This window comes from Lathyrus oleraceus, chromosome 4, assembly GCF_024323335.1.
Source record: "Lathyrus oleraceus cultivar Zhongwan6 chromosome 4, CAAS_Psat_ZW6_1.0, whole genome shotgun sequence".
In the NCBI taxonomy this organism is placed as follows: Eukaryota; Viridiplantae; Streptophyta; class Magnoliopsida; order Fabales; family Fabaceae; genus Lathyrus; species Lathyrus oleraceus.
In genome coordinates this window covers 133602571-133624358 of record NC_066582.1, presented here as the reverse complement: position 1 = coordinate 133624358, position 21788 = coordinate 133602571, and positions in this window count along the sequence as shown.

Genomic DNA, 21788 nt, shown 5'->3' with positions numbered 1-21788 from the left:
GGGCAGTAACTTCGACTTTGCACCAGAAATTGAAGTATATCTGGGACGGGCAGGTCGTCACAGTCTATGGGAGGATATCTTCGTCAGCCACCTATCATCGCTCAAATACGTGGAAATGGACGGTGAGATATGGGAAACGCCAAACCAAGCATTCAAAACCGTCAAGGTAGAGAATGCTCTTTTTGCCAAAGAAGAGGAGAAACCGTCCATTTCTTCGTACAAGCAGGCCGCTGAGGTGGTGAAGAATGGGGAAGCTCCGGGTTGGGGGAAGATGATGGACATCGCCACCAAGAAAGACCGATTCGGAGTGGGTTATCAGCCGGGCCGAGGCTCGTCGGGACAAGGTAGAGGACGTCGTCCGTCATTCACATTCACTAGTGCTGGAATGCTGGATCCAGATCACATCTGTATGGTGGGTGAAGAAGTTGACAGCGACTGTGAGATTGATCAATGGATAAAGCCGTGCGTACCAGGGATGGAAGTCCAGAACTGGAAGACTGAAAAGATCATCACTGTCACTCTCCTTGAAGAGTAATATTTTCTATTTTCGATTTTATTTACATGGAAGCCATACGTTTTGCCCGAAACGTAATGGTTCATTGTAAGGGCCACCTCATGTTTGTTTTGCAAAATTTGCATCATAAATAAATGGATGTTTTTCAGTTAAAAGCGGTGTTCCCTGTTTTTCATTTATTTTTGCAGTTTAAAAATAAAAATAAAAATGGCAATGTTTTCATTTTCCTTTTCAATTTGTCTCGCTCCGGTTCTAAAGCAATGCATGAATCAACATTCATGCAGATGCGATTTTTTGCCGGATCTCATTGATAACAATCCTGTTACTCCCTCATATGACTTCGACAATCCGATCTATCATGCCGAAGAAGAAGGCGAAGAAGATTGTGAACTGCCGGAGGAATTAGCCAGGTTGTTAAAACAAGAGGAGAAGGTGATTCAGCCGCACGAGGAGCGGGTTGAGGTTGTGAATCTGGGTACCGACGAGGTCAGAAAAGAGGTGAAAGTTGGGGCTGCTTTGGAGGCGAGTGTCAAGAGCAGAATGGTAGCATTGTTGAAAGAATATGTTGATATCTTCGCCTGGTCTTATCAAGATATGCCAGGGTTGGATACCGATATCGTTGTGCACAAGCTACCGTTGAGAGCAGATTGTCCTCCAGTGAAGCAGAAGTTGCGCAGAACTCGACCTGAGATGGCAATGAAAATTTAAGAGGAGGTTCAGAAGCAGTGGGATGCTGGGTTCCTCGCCGTCACTAATTACCCGCCCTGGGTTGCTAACATTGTGCCAGTCCCGAAGAAAGATGGGAAGGTGAGAATGTGTATGGACTACCGGGATCTGAACAGAGCTAGCCCGAAGGATGATTTCCCATTACCTCACATTGATGTGTTGGTAGATAATACAACTCAGTTCTCGGTGTTTTCCTTCATGGATGGCTTTTCTGGATATAATCAAATCAAAATGTCGCCAGATGATATGGAGAAAACAACGTTCATCACATCCTGGGGCACTTTTTGTTATAAGGTGATGCCATTTGGTCTCAAGAACGCCGGTGCTACTTATTAGAGAGCCATGGTGACTTTGTTTCATGATATGATTCATCATGAAATCCAATGCTATGTTGATGACATGATAGCAAAGTCCCAGACAGAGGAAGGACATTTGGTAGATCTGGCCAAGTTGTTTGACCGGCTGAGACAGTTCAGACTGAGGTTGAATCCGAATAAGTGCACTTTCGGAGTGCGGTCCGGTAAATTGCTGGGGTTCATTGTAAGTGAAAGAGGAATCGAGGTTGATCCTACTAAAGTAAAAGCAATACGAGAAATGCCTGAACCGAGAACAGAGAAAGAGGTTCGTGGTTTCTTAGGTAGATTGAACTACATTTCACGGTTCATATCTCATCTAACAGCCACGTGTGAACCAATATTCAAGTTATTGAGAAAAGATCAAACGGTCAGGTGGAATAATGATTGCCAAGCGGCATTTGAAAAGATAAAAGAGTATTTGCATGAGCCTCCAATTCTGTTGCCTCCTGTGGAGGGACGACCGTTAATTCTGTACTTGACGGTCCTCGAGGGGTCTATGGGGTGTGTATTGGGGCAGCATGACGAGTCTGGTCGAAAAGAGCATGCCATATACTACCTTAGCAAAAAGTTTACCGACTGTGAAACAAGATATTCACTGCTCGAGAAAACTTGCTGTGCTTTGGTCTGGGCTGCTCGCCGACTGAGGCAGTATATGTTGGTTCATCACTTTATTCATTTCCAAGATGGATCCAATCAAGTACATTTTTGAGAAGTCAGCATTGACCGGACGGGTTGCGAGGTGACAGATGATTTTGACCGAATATGATATACAGTATACTTCTCAGAAAGCAATCAAGGGGAGTGTATTGTCTGATTACCTCGCCCAGCAACCCATTAAGGATTATCAACCGATGAAGTTTGAGTTCCCTGATGAGGACATCATGTTTCTCAAATCGAAAGATTGTGAGGAACCGATCCCGGAGGAGGGACCTGACCCTGAATCCGAATGGATTCTGATGTTTGATGGGGCCGTTAACGTGAATGGTAGCGGTGTTGGTGCTATTTTGGTTACGCCGAAAGGATCCCATATTCCTTTTGCTGCTCGGCTAACATTTGAGTGCACCAACAACGTGGCTGAATACGAAGCTTGCATCTTGGGGATTGAAGAGGCGATTGATTTGCGGATCAAGAACCTTGTTATATATGGAGATTCAGCTTTGGTTGTGAATCAAGTTAACAGAAAATGGTATACGCATCAATCTCATTTAATTCCCTACCGGGATTATACGAGGAGATTGTTGACGTTTTTCACCAAGGTGGTATTGCATCATGTGCCTAGAGAAGAGAATCTGTTGGCGGATGCTTTGGCTACTCTGGCTGCCTTGATTAAGGTGCAGTGGTGGAATCAGTTCCCCAGTGTTGAGGTGGGACGTCTGGATAGACCGGCTTATGTGTTTGCTGTTGAAACAACACCTGACGATGAGAAGCCGTGGTATTACGATATCAAGCGCTATCTAGAGACCCAAGAGTATCCTGAGGGAGCATCCAAGAAGGACCGAAAGACTCTGCGGAGGTTGGCCATGGTGTTCTACTTGAATAAGGATGGGGTCTTGTACAAGCGGAATTTTGATTGGGTCTTGCTCAGATGTAATGATGATAAAGAAGCAAGCCAATTGATGAAAGAGGTTCACGAGGGGTCGTTTGGTACCCATGCCAGTGGGAATGCAATGGTGAAGAAGCTGTTGAGGGCAGGTTATTATTGGATGACAATGGAGGCCCAATGTTTCAATTTCGTGCGGAAGTGTCATAAATGCCAGATTTATGCTGACAAGGTGCACGTGCCTCCAAATTCGTTGAGTTTGATGTCGTCTCCATGGTCGTTCGCTATGTGGGGCATCGATATGATTGGGAAGATTGAGCCTACGACTTCGAATGGGCACCGGTTCATATTAGTGGCTATTGATTACTTCACCAAGTGGGTGGAAGCAGCCTCTTATACAAACGTGACGAAGCAGGTCGTTGCCAGATTCCTGAAGAGAGACATCATTTGCCGATATGGGGTTCCCGAAAGAATCATTACTAATAATGGTTCTAATTTGAACAACAAGATGATGGCAGAACTGTGCCGGGAATTCAGGATCGAGCATCACAATTCTTCTCCTTATCGTCCGAAGATGAATGGGGCGGTTGAGGCAGCCAATAAGAATATTAAGAAGATTGTGCAGAAGATGGTTGTGACCTATAAGGACTGGCATGAGATGTTGCCATTTGCATTGCATGGGTACCGAACTTCAGTGCGTACATCTACTGGGGAAACGCCTTTCTCACTTGTGTATGGGATGGAAGTTGTGCTACCGGTTGAGGTTCAGATTCCTTCACTGAGAGTCCTGATGGACGTGAAGTTGCAAGAGGCTGAATGGGTAAGGACTCGGTATGAAGAGTTGAGCCTGATTGAGGAAAAGAGGCTAGCGGCCATTTGTCATGGGCAGTTGTACCAGCAGCGGATGAAGCGTGCTTTTGACCGAAAGGTACGACCTCGTGTGTATCACGTAGGTGATTTGGTGCTGAAAAGGATCCCTCCTCCTCAAAACGACCGTAGGGGCAAGTGGACACCCAATTATGAAGGTCCATTCGTGGTCAAGAAGGTTTTCTCTGGCGGAGCCTTGTTGTTGACGACCATGGATGGCGAAGATTTTCCATCCCCTGTGAATGCGGACGCAGTTAAAAAATACTTCGTATAAAGAGACCCGCTGGACGAAAAGAATAAAATAGTCCAGGCAAAAATGGGCATCCCGGCGAACCGAAAAAAAATGACAAAAAGGTTCGGGCAAAAATTAGGGATAAAAAGAAAAAATTGTACACCCGGCAAGTCGAAAACCTGAAAAGCGAACAAGCAAAGTATACAATGAATATAGAGTCGCCACCGCAGAGTCGCCACTTTTCTGTAGCGGTGTATTCGTTACTATATGATCTATCAATTAAATCACAAGCAAAGTATACAATGAATATAGAGTCGCCACCGCACTTTTATTTATCCTAAGGACTGGTTAAAAAGCGAACAAAAACCTAAGAAGTTTTACACGTAGAAAACTAATAAAAAGATCAGAGATCGGGGTAAGGGGTAAATTACGCAATGGGAAGGTGTTAGGCACCCATCACGTCCTAGGTACTCCTAGGGAGCCGTTTTCACACTTTATTGTTTGAAATCTATTATTTGTCATGACATAAGTATCGTGCAAACATGATTGGGATGATGAGAAAAGAATATACATGTTAATTATTTTTGTGTTCGAACGGATGAACCCGTTGCCTACGTACCTTCCATCAAAGGTAAGGATCAAAACGCCGTAGTTCGGCTAAAAGATTTCCAAAAATTAGTGGATTCAATTTTAAAACACAAGCTCAAAGGTCTTACGTTACCCACGGGAGAAAACTCAACCTTAAGAAACAACAAGTCCACCATGTGAGAAAAGCTTCAACTTGCTAGAGAGGGGTTAACCCTATAATAAGCAAGGAAGACTTACAATTCATCTACTAAGGACAAATAGGTGAGATTAATATCAACCAACTAGGGTAAATCAAACCTATAGCTAATGTATGAAAACTTAACAAACATGGACAAAGCCACAAAAATCACTTGAATGGGTGAAGTTATTTGGATTATTTACAAAAAGGTCAAAGTATGATTAAAGTCAATTCAAAATGAAGTATTTACAAAAATGAAGTTTGGAAAAATCATGGACTTAAGGTCCAAGTTTCTAATTTAGAAAGCGGTGAGAATGTTTGCACAACACTTATTTCAAGTTTTTAAAAGTATGTGTGAAAAGTTTAGGACACAATGGGGTGAATGGAATAGAAGAGTGAATGTAAAACTTCTTAGGAGGGTCCACCTCTTGAAATCATATAGAAGATGATTCAAGTGGGTCCTTAGGAATAGGCTACCAATGAGCAATAATATGGACATGGTAACAGATGAAAGTAAATAAAAGCGGATACTGGATGCCACTCAATGGTCTTATACCTGTCTCCTAGAACAAGTAAGGATATCAGAAGCCACTCTATGGACTTACACTAATCTCCATCAGAATAAAACAAAAAACAAGACAGGGAAATCAACCGCCAATCTATCTGGACTTATGTTAACCTCCACAGTATGATCCTAGGAATACAAATGCCACATCACAGGGACTTACAATGAATCCTCACATACAACAACAATGCTCAAACAAAGAGCAAAGAAGATATGAGTGACCAATGAGGTCTTACACTCTATCTCTTCCATGTCATAGGAACAAAAGCCAACCAATATGGACTTACAATTGTCCTCAATGGGAAAACATCAATGTCACAAGGACAAAAGAAATGATCATGCACTGATGGCAAACAAAGATGATAAATGCACAACGGCAATCAATGATAGTAAATGCACAATGGCAATCAAGTAATCATGTATAAATGAATCAAGTAATCAATCACATAAATTCAAGTAGCACACGCTATAACCATTCAATGAGGCTCAAGCAAAAGGGTTTGACTATGGAAGTCCACTGTAAGAGGTAAGTGTCGCTCTTAACCTTGCCATTGAGGGGCTAAGGTGAAGCAGATGAAAGGATATGAGGGGTGTGCCTCATTGCTTCTATCTCAGGTCCGAGAGAGCATGTAAATATAAGAATGTGGGGGAGTTCAGAAAGATGGAACTCTTTCCCCGATTAGACTCGATAGATCTTGGGTTTGGATCTCAATGCTACAACCATGTAATGGGAGCAAGGAGAAGACTCACAGAATAGTGGGAGATAGGCTACTTATCTCTACCTTCCACCAATTGCCTCAAATGAGGACTTTTCCTGCTTAGGACAAATATAAACATACACAAGCATTGCCTCTTAAGGAGGACTTCAGACAGTTTGCCCGGCCAAATAACGGGCCGGGTCTCCAGACTACATGAAGAAGAAGGTGCAATACCTCAATGCTAATTGCTTATAAGCAAAGCAATGCAAGTTCTTAAGAGAACTGAGCAACTAAGGGTACCTGGAAAAATCAAACAGAATCAGCATCCCAACATAAACAAAACAACAACAATAAGAATCAATCAACAATTAAACAAAAAATGTGCATAGCACCAAGTTCATGTGAACCAAGTCCTACAAAACAAACAATTGGTCAAATGATTTCAACTCAATTATGCATCAACCTCCTTAAGGCATTAGCTTTTTAACCTGAAAAGTCAAAGTCAAGCTCAAACATAAGTAACTAGACCACTAGGCCAAGCCTAGGGTCCAAAGGATGGAAAAATCCTAAAACAGCAAGCAAATCATGATTAAAACCAAGATATTTCAATTACAAAGGGATCCCAATTGGTCTCATGTCTAAACCATACACCAATTTCATTTTATGCATCATGTAAGGCAAAGGAAGCAAATGTAAATCACATATGAGCAACCAGCAAGATCACATCCAAAAAAAATATCAAAACAGCATGGAAAATTCCACAAAAATTATATCCTAAACAGAGGACATTCAACAAGCTACATGTCAATTTTCAAGCAATTTGGATTAGTGGAACTATGGGAATTAATTCAACATGTCAAAGCATGCAAAAACACAATCAAATGAAGCTACAAAATGTACATTAACTTCAATCCAATGGCAAACAGTGACATTACATGGGAAATGGATGGGACCAAAGCTAAATGAAAGCTTAATGTGTTAGGAACTACCCTACCAAGTTTCATGTCCATAGGGTTAAGGATGTGGATTTGGCAACATATACACAAAAGGTTACACAAGTAAAGCCCTAAAATGCTAGGCAGCACTCAAAAATTCTAATCAATTAAGAAATGGATTATAAAAATCCACGAAAAATCATAATGAATGTTAACATATCAAATGTGCTACATGCAAAAAATCAAGGCCATAGGCCAAGGGGAAGCATGGCAAAAAAATCAGGGAACACAGCATATCACATTGTGTCACATATTTCCACACTCAAGTTCTATAAATCATAGCTAAAAACCAGAGGTCCAAAAATTACAAAACCTATGCCAAAAATTCCAGGAGAGAGTTAAGAACCTACACCTAAAATTTCAAGCCATTTGGATTATGTATGGTGATTTTATAATTAAAATGGCAAAGCATGTGAAATTTGCATACATTATAAAGAATTCTATACCAATTAATTTTTCTACCAAGCAACATTTTATTTTTTGATTCTATAAAAAAGAAGACAAAAAAAGGAGACTAACAAAAAAAATCTCGATTTATTCGGATTATTAATGATCATTATATGATTTTTAGAAGTTTCTAAATATTTATTGAAATATTATTGGATTTAATATGGATGGTTTAATTAAATAATTGGATGAAATGGCATTATTGTAATTATTAAAGCCCAGCCAAAAACGGTGCGTATGGTTTAGATGAGGTGGCGGCACCGGATTGGATCTGGCAATGGAAAACACGAGTCGAAAATGAAAACGCAGCGGAACGGATCAAGCATACAGAAATTTCCAGAAGTGTTGAAGTTCTTCATCGGTTCTTCATGTTCTTCGTCTGGATTTAGGGTTTGGACGAATTCTCAACGAAAATCAACAATCTATATACCGATCGAACCGGCTTCAACTCAGGATCGTGAATACGCAAATGATTTCGTCCAATAATTAATACATAGAGCGAATCGAAGGAAAGAAATAATTACATGCAAACTTCAATCGAAGGCAACGCGATCAATACATAACGAAATCGCAATCTACAAATTGTTACGCAATCTACAAACAGCACTCTACCAAATCCCTAACACAATCGAGACAATCGCGAGTTTGAAATCTAACCTTTCTTGATTGTGCAGCAATGGAGTTGCAGTAGCGGATTTCGCGATTTCGAGCTTCGATTCAGCAGAACAGATTGAGCATGATGATCAAGAAGACGCGTAGTGCTGTTCTGATAGCTCGAAGGTGCCCGGATCAAACGATTTCGTGACCTGTTGTGGAAGAACACAGATTTTGCAACAGCTTGATTCAATCACCAATTGGCTTCGTTCTTCCTCAACAGAAGCTACACAATACCTGCAAAATGTAAATCAGCAGAAAAATTGCACAAAGAATGGGAAGATCTTGATGAAGTTGAGCAAAAGTGTTATGAGAAATTTGAGAAAGAATGAGAGAAAATTGAGATTTTGGTTTTTGATTTCTGAGTTGTGATTGTGAAAAGTGATTAGTCCCAAATTCTGTTATGGATTATCTATATATATGGAGCACTAATTCAAGTATAATTATGATTAAGCCAAAATAGTGATTAGTGAGAAATGGCTTATGTGCATTTTGGCTCTTTAAGCCCTTGGAATTGTTAGAAGCATGACAGCAGGAATTTATCACTTCAAGCAAACCACAAATATCATTTGGAAGCTGATAGAATTGGTCTCATCTTCAAATTCCTCCTATTTTGCATTTTCACTATGTGATGGCTTATGTGTCCATTTTTTCAAGTTCATTTCAAAAGCTAATTTCCAAACCATGAAGCCTTGGCATGTTATGAATATTCCAACAAGTTTCAAATGCCATTCATGAGGTGTTGCAAAAATCCCCACTCAAAAATTCCAATTATTTCACAAGTTGGACGATTTTGCCCCTGGTTCATTTAACAGTCCAGTTGAAATTTGACCTTTTGCATTGACCACTTTTGAAGAAATCCAATTATGCACCATGAAAGTACATGTCAAATGGAGTTTGTGCATATAAAGAACTTGCAATTTGGACGATCCATGTGGTAGTTATGCCCTCCTGATTACGGGTCTTTTTTGAAATTCACTGAGCCATATTTTGCAAACCATACATGAGAATTTCAAGTTCTTGGACTTTTTGGAATGGTGAGAACAAGATCTTCAACTTTCATGTTGGACACATTTTTATTTGAAGCTTGTATGATGAAATTATCTTGAGGGGGAAAACTTTCCATTTTGGGCAGCTGAAATCACAGGTCATTTCCATTTTTGGGAAACTTTTTATCTGACTTCAAATCCTTCAACCTTGATCTTTGAAATGCCAAATGAGGCTCATATGGACCTGAATGAGACTTTTCCAACCATCTCACACCTTCCAATTCCTGATTAAATGCATAGTTGACCACAGTTGACTTTTGTTGACTGGGCCATGTTCTGATGAATTCCAAGCCTCTTTCACATGAGATCTTGATTCCAAATGATATCACAACTTAAATGAACTCTTTATGAATGATCATGGTGTCCAAATTCTTCAAGAATGGCCACCATCTATTGCTCAAGGCCTGATTTGACTGTTTTGACCTGGCTAGCTTCATCTGCAAGCAACAAGGTTAGATGACAATATTTTTGTACCTTTGGTTAGTAAACATATGAAAAGCAATGACACACAAATGCTATACATGCTTGGTGATCAAGAACCACACTCACAAGGTATCCCACCACTAGGAGGGCAGCTAGGGTATGCAATGATCCTTGAGGCCATGATATGATATGATATGGGCCATGAGGGATCTTAGGGCCAAAATTGGGGTCTTACACGGAAGTGTCATAAATGCCAGATTTATGCTGACAAGGTGCACGTGCCTCCAAATTCGTTGAGTTTGATGTCGTCTCCATGGTCGTTCGCTATGTGGGGCATCGATATGATTGGGAAGATTGAGCCTACGACTTCGAATGGGCACCGGTTCATATTAGTGGCTATTGATTACTTCACCAAGTGGGTGGAAGCAGCCTCTTATACAAACGTGACGAAGCAGGTCGTTGCCAGATTCCTGAAGAGAGACATCATTTGCCGATATGGGGTTCCCGAAAGAATCATTACTAATAATGGTTCTAATTTGAACAACAAGATGATGGCAGAACTGTGCCGGGAATTCAGGATCGAGCATCACAATTCTTCTCCTTATCGTCCGAAGATGAATGGGGCGGTTGAGGCAGCCAATAAGAATATTAAGAAGATTGTGCAGAAGATGGTTGTGACCTATAAGGACTGGCATGAGATGTTGCCATTTGCATTGCATGGGTACCGAACTTCAGTGCGTACATCTACTGGGGAAACGCCTTTCTCACTTGTGTATGGGATGGAAGTTGTGCTACCGGTTGAGGTTCAGATTCCTTCACTGAGAGTCCTGATGGACGTGAAGTTGCAAGAGGCTGAATGGGTAAGGACTCGGTATGAAGAGTTGAGCCTGATTGAGGAAAAGAGGCTAGCGGCCATTTGTCATGGGCAGTTGTACCAGCAGCGGATGAAGCGTGCTTTTGACCGAAAGGTACGACCTCGTGTGTATCACGTAGGTGATTTGGTGCTGAAAAGGATCCCTCCTCCTCAAAACGACCGTAGGGGCAAGTGGACACCCAATTATGAAGGTCCATTCGTGGTCAAGAAGGTTTTCTCTGGCGGAGCCTTGTTGTTGACGACCATGGATGGCGAAGATTTTCCATCCCCTGTGAATGCGGACGCAGTTAAAAAATACTTCGTATAAAGAGACCCGCTGGACGAAAAGAATAAAATAGTCCAGGCAAAAATGGGCATCCCGGCGAACCGAAAAAAAATGACAAAAAGGTTCGGGCAAAAATTAGGGATAAAAAGAAAAAATTGTACACCCGGCAAGTCGAAAACCTGAAAAGGCGGCTTGGGCAAAAAAGGGTATCCCGGTGGACTGAAAACCCGAAAGGGCGGTCCAGGCAAAAGAGGGATTGAAACGAACAACTGCGTCTGGCATGATCGTTTGCGCTTTGGTTAAGGCATCAGGATAATCCCCGGCAGGGATCAGTCGGAAACGTCTTGTTCAGAAGGCAGAAGGTACGGAGAGTCTGAGGACATATGGGGTGTAACCGATTTGGAACTCGATGAGATCACGGTTTCACATTGCCATTAGGATAGATTTTCCTTTTGTGCGCAATTACCTCTTTTCAGGAATTGCTTCCTTTGTATTGCTCAGTTTGAGCCACACATTTTTCAATCAATAAAATACATATTCAGTCAAATAATTTTGTTTTTGTTTTCATTACCGCTTTGATTACGAAAACATCTGTTTATTTTGATAAAGAATATTTGCATTTTGAGGCATGGAGTTCCCTTCCAATGCATGTTTATAAGATTGAAAGCTTGAAATCTTATTCAGAAGGTTGAGTGACCCAGGTGTTGAGGCTTTGGCATACCTGGGGCACGTTTTTGTCTAACGATCTTTTTTGCAGGAGCTGTTAGATATTTTCACTCACTTGCAGGTTGTGATGTGAAGCTTTTGACAAAGGATCCCCACAGAGTCCAATCAGGGATTGAAGAATGGTGAAAAGACGGCGAGGGACGACGACGATCCTGAATATTAATCAAGAAGACTCTTCAAAGTCTGAGGACTGGAAAGTTTGTATGAATCCAGGGAGTTCGATCTCTTTGGAGTACGGAGGAGGCGAGAATACAAGGTGATGAATCAGAAAAGTCTAGACGAGTCTGGGAGCTCTCAAAAGTGGAAAGCTGACACCGGATTTGGATGTTGAATACCAGGGTTCGACGAGTCGACGGGTGTTCTGCGCCAGAATTTCTTGGTTTCCCCAAGCAGAGTTGGGATTATTACCTCCTCAGCAGATTCAAGGTCTGTGACTTCCCTAGCAGGGTCGGGATGGTTATCTCCCCAGCAGGTTTTAGATCGATGTTTCCTCAGCAGCCAGGCCTGAAGGTTGCTATTTCCCAGCGGAGGTGTCTGTGGGTAGTTGTTTCCCCTAGCATGGCGGAGCTTGTTAATTCCCCAGCAAGTCAGAGACTGTTATTTTCCCCGCAGAATGCGGTGGTGGTTTCTACCCAACGAAGTCCCCAAGCGGGTTGGGTGCAGAGGAGGTTATCCCTGATAAGGGTGGCCTATTTCCCAGCAGCAGTGCTATTCCCCAGCGGGGTGGAGATTGGAGTGTTGTCGAGTTCCTCGGCAGAGTGCCTCGAGCTCCCCAGAAGAGTCCCTTGAGGGGGATACTTTTTATGCATGCATCATTTAAGAGATCATAGCATATGGCATAATTAATTGCGTAGCATTTCCATGATTATGGAGCATTGCGCTAAAAAATAATCATGCATCATCATTGCAAGCATAAGCTAGTCTCAAGCGTGGTTACCGTTTGAGATTTGGTTTCGCCAGTGGGTGAAGATGCTACTCAAACCGTGGTTACTGTTTGAGAAGTGGTTTCGCTAGTTTGAAAATCAGCATCAGCATTGCAAGCATCAGTTACTCAAGTCGTGGTTACCGCTTAAGATTTGGTTTCGCCAGATGGTGAAGATGATGTTACTCTGAGGAGTTCGGCATCATAACGTTGGAGCAACAGTGTTCCCCAGTAGTGCGATATTGGAGGAAATTTTTCTATCGGACGGAGATGGAAATAAAATCAAAGTACGTTACGCGATCAGCGCAAAAATACATTTCAACTGGAGAAAGGGAAATGTTGCGGCATTTTCGGGAGAATGGGGTTCAAATGGAGAGAAGGAGATGCTGGGCATTTTCTGGAGAATGGGGTTCAAATGGAGAGAAGGAGATGCTGGGCATTTTCTGGAGAGCGGGGTTCAAATGGAGAAAGGGAGACACGGGGTGTTTTCTGGAGAACGGGGTTCAAATAGAGATTGGAGTTGAAGATTATATCCGGAATGAGGTCCTCAGGATTATCTTCTGATCATGTGTCACCTTAGACTTTGGCTGAGGCCAACAGAAGTCGTTATGGGTGTCTTCTGAGGAAGAAATGCACATGTTACCTTCCTGTTGTGAAGGTGTACCCTCTGATATGTCGCCATCAGAGTGGTGTTTTGGTGTTACTTCCGGCGTTGCCAGCGGAATTATCACAAGAAAGTGGAGAGCGGGGTCCAAATGGAGAAAGGGAAGTGTTGCGGCATTTTTTGGAGACCGGGGTTCAAATGGAGAAAGGGAGACACGGGGTGTTTTCTGGAGAACGGGGTTCACAATGGCGATCGCGAGTTATCGTCAGGCGACTGGGGTTCAATTGGAGAGCGGGGTTCATTGTTTGGCAAACAAGACTACTAGGAATATGTCGGGGTTCAAATGCGGTGATCCGGGATCATCTGCACGGAAGAAAATATTTGTTCGGGGTTCAAGAAAAGCAAAAAAAGATTATAAATCAGAAAGTTCCGGGGTTCGAGAAAAAGTAAAAGAAATAATAATAATCCCCAGCGGATACGGTGTTCAGGCCATGGTTATCCCTGTGTTACCATTAATTTTGGTATCCAGGTCAACGTTCCTTTTCGGTATTCAGGCCGACTTTCTCCGTACCAGACGGATTCTTCTTTCAAGATTGCTTCTTTGCTGATTCTGACAGGCATTGTTAATTATTTTCCCGTCAGAGTGCAAATTGTTCGTCTGTTCTTAGTATTCAATCACTCTTCACCCTGATCATCTGAAAGCCGAGGCTGTTCATATCGACAGGTTCACAACGGATTGAATATGGGCAACTGTAACACCTCAAAATTTGCCCTCCTCTCTTGGGACTAGCTTAGCATATTGCATTTCATTTTTTAGGACATTAGGCATTACATCTTTGCATATCATGTGGAAACAATGAGCAAGTCATCCTCCTAGGTCTTTCTCAGAAGATGGAGAGGTTAAGGGATGCAAGCCTAAGGGTCTTATTGGATTGATCACTAATCATCTGAGGTTTGTGCTTCAATTAGGGTTTCTTGGTTCTTCAAGGAGGTTGATTATTATCTTGGTTGAAATGGTACATCATCATCATCATGATTCATTATTTCTGATCAAGCTCCTTGGGATTAGGGTTTTGACCTCTAGTCAACCCTAATCAGTTGAATTATGCCAATCAGGGATTTTCAAGGAGATGGGGTCTTTATTGAGATGGAGTTCATCACATGATTTTATTGAGCTTGTATAAGCTAGGGTTTCATTTTGGTGCCATTTCATCAAGTGGTTGAGGCTCAAAATCATCTGTGCATGGCCAAGTCATTTATCAACTGCAAAAGTCAATTGTCAGTTCAACTGTTGGATTTGGAAGTGGGAAGTGGCTAGAAATACTTCATTCATGTTCAAACAAGTCTCATTTGACATTCCAAACACTCACATTGGAGAATTTGAGGTCCAGTCAAAACTTTCCAAAAATAGAAAGTGACCTGTAATTTGAATTTGCCAAAAATGGAAAGGTTTTCAACTCAAGATTACATCATCAAGAAAGCTTCAAATGAAATTTTGTTGAACATGAAAGTTGTAGATCTTTCTCTCCCATTTCCAAAAAGTCCAAGATCATCAATTTCTCATGTGTGGTTAAGGAGATATGATCAAAACTTGACAAAGGGTGCATTGAACTTCAAATGGGCATAACTTCTCAACCAAAACTCCAAATTGGATGGCTCTTTTTGCATTGTTTTTATTTTGACCTCTAGTTTCCAAATCATGCATTACATGACATGCATTACATTCACATGAGCATTTGGAATTTCCTTTGATTTTGGAGGGAAAATATGGAATTTAAAATTTGGGCATTGTTTGAACATTCTACCATTGCATTTGGCTCCAAAACATCATTTGAAGTGAATTTGAAGGGATATTCGTGCACTATTCACCATGCATTTTCATGCATAGGGTGAAAACTCATTTTGCACTTACACTCCCTAACTCATTCATTTCATTAGCATATGGTTTAAGCTTAATTAAGCATGATTAGTGGAGCATATATAAGCTAAACCATAACTGTTTTTCAGTTAACAACAATCACAATTTTCAGATCTAGAAATTCTTCACACTTTTTCTCTCAAAATTTTCTCTCAAATTCTTCAAGCAAATCACATTCCATTTCTTAATTCATCATATTGAAGCATCACTGAGCAAGTTTGGAAGAGGATTCACATGAAATCGTGCATGATTGAAGCATAGTGGAGCTTGGAAGCAACAATGGCAAATCAAAATTCTGTTGAAATCGTGTGCAATTGAGCTTTGATCTTTCATCCAATCATCCATACAAGTGTTGTAGAAGAAGTTTGGAGCATTGCAAGGCTTGAATCAACACGAATTCCAAAGCTGCTCTCCAAGAGGTTCCAAATAAATCCTCTTATTTTTCAAATTCATTATGCTAATGTTGTAGATCTTGTTGTTGTGATCATTCTGAGCTTCGAATCATTAATTTCCATGCATTATTGTGTTAGATATGGTAGATTAAAGTTTTAATGATGAAATTTGTTTTGCTCGATTCACTTGATGTGTGATGTTATATGCTTAGCCATGCCTTGATCTTTGATCTCCATTGAATGTGCAATGTGTTGATGTTCTTAATTATGAAATCTGAGAAAAATGTTCTTGATGTTGTTGAATGCTCATTGTTCATGGCTGCGTGCGTGAAGAAGATGATTCAGAGTCTAAGGCCACGGTTTTGATCCATTAGGCCATGCTAAAGCGTTGCGTTAGGTGTTTCCTAGGGTTATTTCGTGATTGGCTGCATGACTTGCCATGCGTGTGTTCTGATTGGGCCAGCGCATTAGTGAAACGCAGCGTTTCACTGCCTGGCGCCAAATCATTTCAAATTAATTAAATAATTCCAATTAATCCATTTAAATTGTTACATTTTTATTTCATTTCATTTCAATCTTTAAAAAATCATATCAAATTGAGTTTTGATCCAAAAAATATGTGGTTTTTTGCATTGTGTCACATTTTCTGTCTAGTTTTTTTGATCATTTTTCCATAAATTGTGCTTGGCTGGAAAATATTTTGTGCTAGGGTTTGTAAACATGTATGCCTTTTGTACCTTGCCTTGCCATATCATTTGTGAAATGCTGAGCTTTTATCCAATGAATCTGAAATTTTACATGTTGAAACTAGGCACTTTGCTTGAAATTATGGTGTTGATTTGGTATCTTTATCATGTGTCATTGTTGTTTTATGATCATGTTAAGGTAGGTGTGACAATTTGTGTCACACCTTTGCTTGTTCATCTTATGTGATGTGTTTACCATGCCTAATGAATTTCAATTGCTCTGATTTTTTGTATGATGCTTGATATGAACGATGTGAATGAGCATGAATTTTCTTGGAATTATTTGATTGATTTCTGATTTGATTGGGATTTTTCATTCTGGTTGGTCACATTTGAGCTTTAAAATTGCTTTGAACTTCATTTGATCATGAAATACTTTTGGTATATGATATTGATATGAGACCTTTTGGATTGTTTCAAGATGTGTTTGAAGTTAATTCATGTTAATTTTCAGCTTCTGTTTTGAATTTTTTCTCCATCTTTGACCCTAGGCTTTGACCTAGTGGTTTGCCTCTCATGTTTGAGCTTTGATTTCAGGTTGAACATCCAAGTTATATGGTTCATGATGCTCCATCATTTGATGTTTGCCTTTGACTACTAACAATGTGTGTTTTGTAGGGTTGTTAACTCATTTGAGCTTGACTTGTGGCTTATGCCCTTTGCTTATTGGGTTTGACTGTTGCTTATTGACTGATTGTTTGATTGGCTGAACTTTGTACTGATTTGTTTGATGTTTCCACAGGTACATAAGTTGCTTTAAGTTCACTTTGAACTTGCTTTTGCTTGGTTGCTTAACCACTTAGGTATAACCTCTATTCTTCATGTAGTCTGGAAGACCTGTCCTGTTATGTGGGCAGGCACCTGTCTGAAGCCCTCCTTAAGAGGCAATGCTTGTGAATGTTTATCTTTGTGCCAAGCAGGAAAAGACCTCTTATGAGGCAATTGGCAGATAAAAGAGATGTGTAGTCCATCTCCTGCTATTCAGTGTGTCATCCACTTTGCTCACTCCATGTGTTGATGCATTGTGGATATTAACCAAAGATCTCTGTTGTGTCAGTCATATGTGGAGAAGAGTTCCAACTTTCTGAACTCCCACACTTTCATTTGTCTGAAGCTCTCCCAGGCCAGGGATAAGAGCTGTGAGGTCTTAACCTCACTTCCCATTTCATCTGCTTCACCCTAACTCTCAATGTTAGGGTTAAGAGCTAACTACACCCGATTCCAGTTGGCTTGTGTTTCACAGTCTAACATTGTATGAGCCTAATTGTGTGCATATAGTGTGTGTGCTTGCCTTTTGTGCTTGTATGTGTTTGCCTGTGTTGTTTAGGATAGCTTGCTGCCTGTGCAAGTTAGATAGAAACCTCAACCTAGGACCATTGTGGATTGCATGATAACTATTAGGCTCGAGTCAGTCTCCCTTCTAGTTTGTCATTTCCCCTTCTCTGGTTAGGTTAGAAGTTTCTCCCCTGTTAAGGGGAACTACGTTGCCCTGATCCTCATACCAGATGAGGTACGTAGGCAGGAGATCATACGAGATCTCTCCGGGAACCCTTTTCCTTTGTTGGTGTGTGTTTGCTTGACAGCTAGCAGACTCGAGTACCAGACTCCCTGCTAGCTTGTTTGTTCAACTTTTGTGTTGCTTTTGACGACTCAGCGTCCGGTTAATCTCTTGTTTCTTGGAGTCTGACGTAAGTCCAGCGATTGGCAGTTGGTTTCCAGTGTGTGTTTGTTGGTTCGGAGTCTGATGTAAGTCCAGCGATTGACATTCGGTTTCCATGTTTGCCTGTTTGTGTGGAGTCTGACGTAAGTCCAGCGATTGGCAGTCGGTTTCCTGTATGGGTTTTGTTTGGCGTGCGTGAGCCGAACTACGGTAGCTCTGATTCTCATTCCAGATGAGATACGTAGGCATAGGATGCGATATCCTAGCGAGCCCGTTCCCCTCTTTTTCCATCTGTGTTTCATTCCAGTGTGTGTGTGCATTCTTTTGAGCAGTTTTGGCAACCTTTCTTCTATCTTTTTGAGCGTGGATCCCGTCGAGTACGACGAATGCGTAGGGGTGCTAATACCTTCCCTTCGCATAACCGACTCCCGATCCCATCTCTCTTTGGTCGCGAGACCATGTCTTTTCCAGGTTTACTTCGAGCATTTCCTTTACCTCTTTTGGGATAAATAACGCACGGTGGCGGCTCTGTTTGTTTTGCTTTTTCCCGCCGGTTGATTTTCGCGGATGCGACATTACCCACCGAGCGTTAACCGGTTACTTGCATAAAAATCTACGCAGGAAGTTGATTCTGTTTTACGTTAACTGGTTACTCACCGAGCGTTAACCGGTTACTTGCATAAAAATCTGTTAATTCTGTTTTACAGTAACCGGTTACTCACCGAGCGTTAACCGGTTACTTGCTTAAAAATCTGTTAATTCTGTTTTACAGTAACCGGTTACTCACCGAGCATTAACCGGTTACTTGCTTAAAAATCTGTTAATTCTGTTTTACAGTAACCTGTTACCCACCGAGCATTAACCGGTTACTTGCTTAAAAATCTGTTAATTCTGTTTTACAGTAACCGGTTACTCACCGAACGTTAACCGGTTACTTGCTCAAAAATCTGTTAATTCTGTTTTACAGTAATCGGTTACTCACCGAGCGTTAATCGGTTACCACTGTTGAAAAATGAAAAATTGAGATTTTAAATGTTGTATTCATTTTGGAATGAAATCTATGTGTGCGTATTTGATAATTAGCCTATATTTGTGAATGATATATTATTACGAATGTGTATATGTACCATTGGTGGATAATTTATAGAGTTGAGTTATGGTTATATGTGGAATGATTAAGATGGTAGAGATGATCTTAATTGCATATTATGTGAATGGTGTATTTGTTATGAATGTGTATATGTACCATTGGTGGATAATTCATAGAATTAAATTATGGTGATATGTGGAATGTTAAGATGGTAGAGATGATCTTAATTGCATATGTGTTGGTATTTGTACATTCATTCATGGCATGGTCGGCTTCATGGTGGAAGCGGTGAAACTGTGGGTTCACATGGTAGCATACGTTGATCCTTAATTGGAAATAGGCGTAGTAGTAGACGGTGATCCTTAATTGGAAATAGACGTAGCACACGTTGATCCTTAATTGGAAATAGGCGTGGTAGTAGACGGTGATCCTTAATTGGAAATAGACGTAGCACACGTTGATCCTTAATTGGATAAGTATTCTGTTATTACTTGTGAACATGCTTATGTGCAATTGCTGTTGAGAGGCCATAGTGCCACATATTCTGATTATGGTTTTCGTTTATTTTGAAGAGATTATTGAGAGATGATCATGGTATGGGACATGGATCATTTGATGAAATGCATGAGTATTCATTATTTTCCGCTGCGAACGCATATTCTGGAATATTCATGATAATTGAAATGTGTTATTTTAAATGACCAGGTGTATGGTGTATGGATGATGAATGATGTTGGTTTTTGAAAGCTGTTAGCTTTTGAAAACATCGATGTGACGTCCTTTTGTTTATATGCGTGCTTATTTACTCTGATTATATGTTAAGTATTTTGGGGTAGAAAAAGGGGTGTTACACTCCCCACTTCTTAAATTTTAAATCTCTCCCTCCTTTCTAAAATCTTCTTTGCTTGTGTTTGTTTTTTTCTAAACTTTGACCATATTGCAAATTAGAAACTTTGGCCTTATGCCATTGCATTTTAAAAACTCCTTTCTTAATCAAACTTGTAAATGAACTTAACTATACTTGACTTAAAATTTCAAATGCCAAAAAGAACTAACACTCATTCAAACCTTTTTAGGCCTCTTGTGCCTTTGTAAAAATTCAAAGTTTTGTTAAAAGCAACTCATTCACTTTGAAATTTATACCATGAACTACGAGGTTTTGATCCCTCATTTTCATGTTGGTACATAGGAACAAGTCCGAAGGTCTTGTCAAACACAAAAATATAATTAATGAATTCTTTTCTCATCCCCCACTCTATTTATTGCAAACATCATTTTATACCAAAACACATATGCACACAAAAAAGGCTCCCTAGGAGTACCTAGGACACTTTGGGTGCTAACACATTCCCTTTGTGTAACCAACCCCCTTACTTGTAATCTCTAGCATTTTATTAGTTTTGATTTGAAAACTTCTTATCTTTGGGTCTTGTTCGTACTTTTCCCTTTTCCCTTGGAAATAATTAAAGTGTGGTGGCGACTCTGGTTTAATTGACGTCTAGCTTATCCATAGCTTGATGGTCATGAATTTACCGCTACAGTTGGTAAGTCACCTGTCATCTTTTTCGTATGTGGAAGCTGAGGATGAGGTTGGAACTTCGTTCTAAGATCTATCTATTGCTGAAGTGAAGAAAATTGGGGCACCTATGTCCTCTTTTAAAGATGCTCAGAAGATTATTGAAGATGGTAGTTTTGATGAGTGGGGTCGTATGGTAAAGGTCGCCAAGAACAAGAGCAAAGCCGGTTTGGGATTTCAGCAAGGGTCGTCTTTTGTTAAAGTTGAAGATTTGCAACCTAGTTTCTGTAGCGGAGGGTTCATCCATGGTAATAAACAACACTTAGTTGTTGTGATCGAGGGTGATGAAGATGAAGACTGCACCAATTTTGTGACACATGAAAAGGCTTGCAACAATTGGATCGTCGTTGATGTTCCTGTTATTGTCCATCGCTCCAAGTAATTTGTTTTTTTATCATTTTTAGAAAATCCTTCTCCTATGCCTAAGGGAGAAGTGAACATTGTTAGGCATTTCTGAATTATCATTAATAAAATGCAATTCTATTCATCCACATCTATGATGTTTTATTTTAACTTTTTCCCTTTCTGAAAATGGCAATCACAAAAAACATCAATAAATAATAAATAATTGTCCATCTGCATAATACTTGATCATAATTCACTTCTCTAAAGTCAAAATATCAAATAATTATGCAGGTTGGTTTCTAAACCCATTAAATACAATGATCCTACTCCTTCTCCAAACTTTGAATTCCCTGTGTTTGAAGCTGAGGAAGAAAGTGATGAAGAAGTGTCTGATGAACTGTCTCATCTACTTGAGCACGAGGAAAAAGCCATTCAGCCATTAGAAGAGCAGATTGAGTTAGTCAACTTGGGTTCCGAAGATGATGTGAAGGAAGTCAAGATCGGGTCTCGACTGTGTCCAGAGGTTAAGAATGGGTTGATTGATCTTCTCCGAGAGTATTCAGATGTGTTTTCTTGGTCCTATCAAGACATGCCTGGTTTGGATTCTGAGATTGTGGAGCATAGATTACCGTTGAAGCCAGAATGCCCGTCAGTCAAGTAGAAGTTGAAAAGAACTCAACCTGATATGACAGTGAAGATCAAAGAAGAAGTGTAAAAGCAGATTGATGTCGGTTTCCTTGTTATTATTGAGTATCCGCAATGGGTGGCCAATATTGTGCCTGTTCCGAAGAAGGATGGAGAAGTCCGTATGTGTGTTGATTATAGAGATTTGAACAAA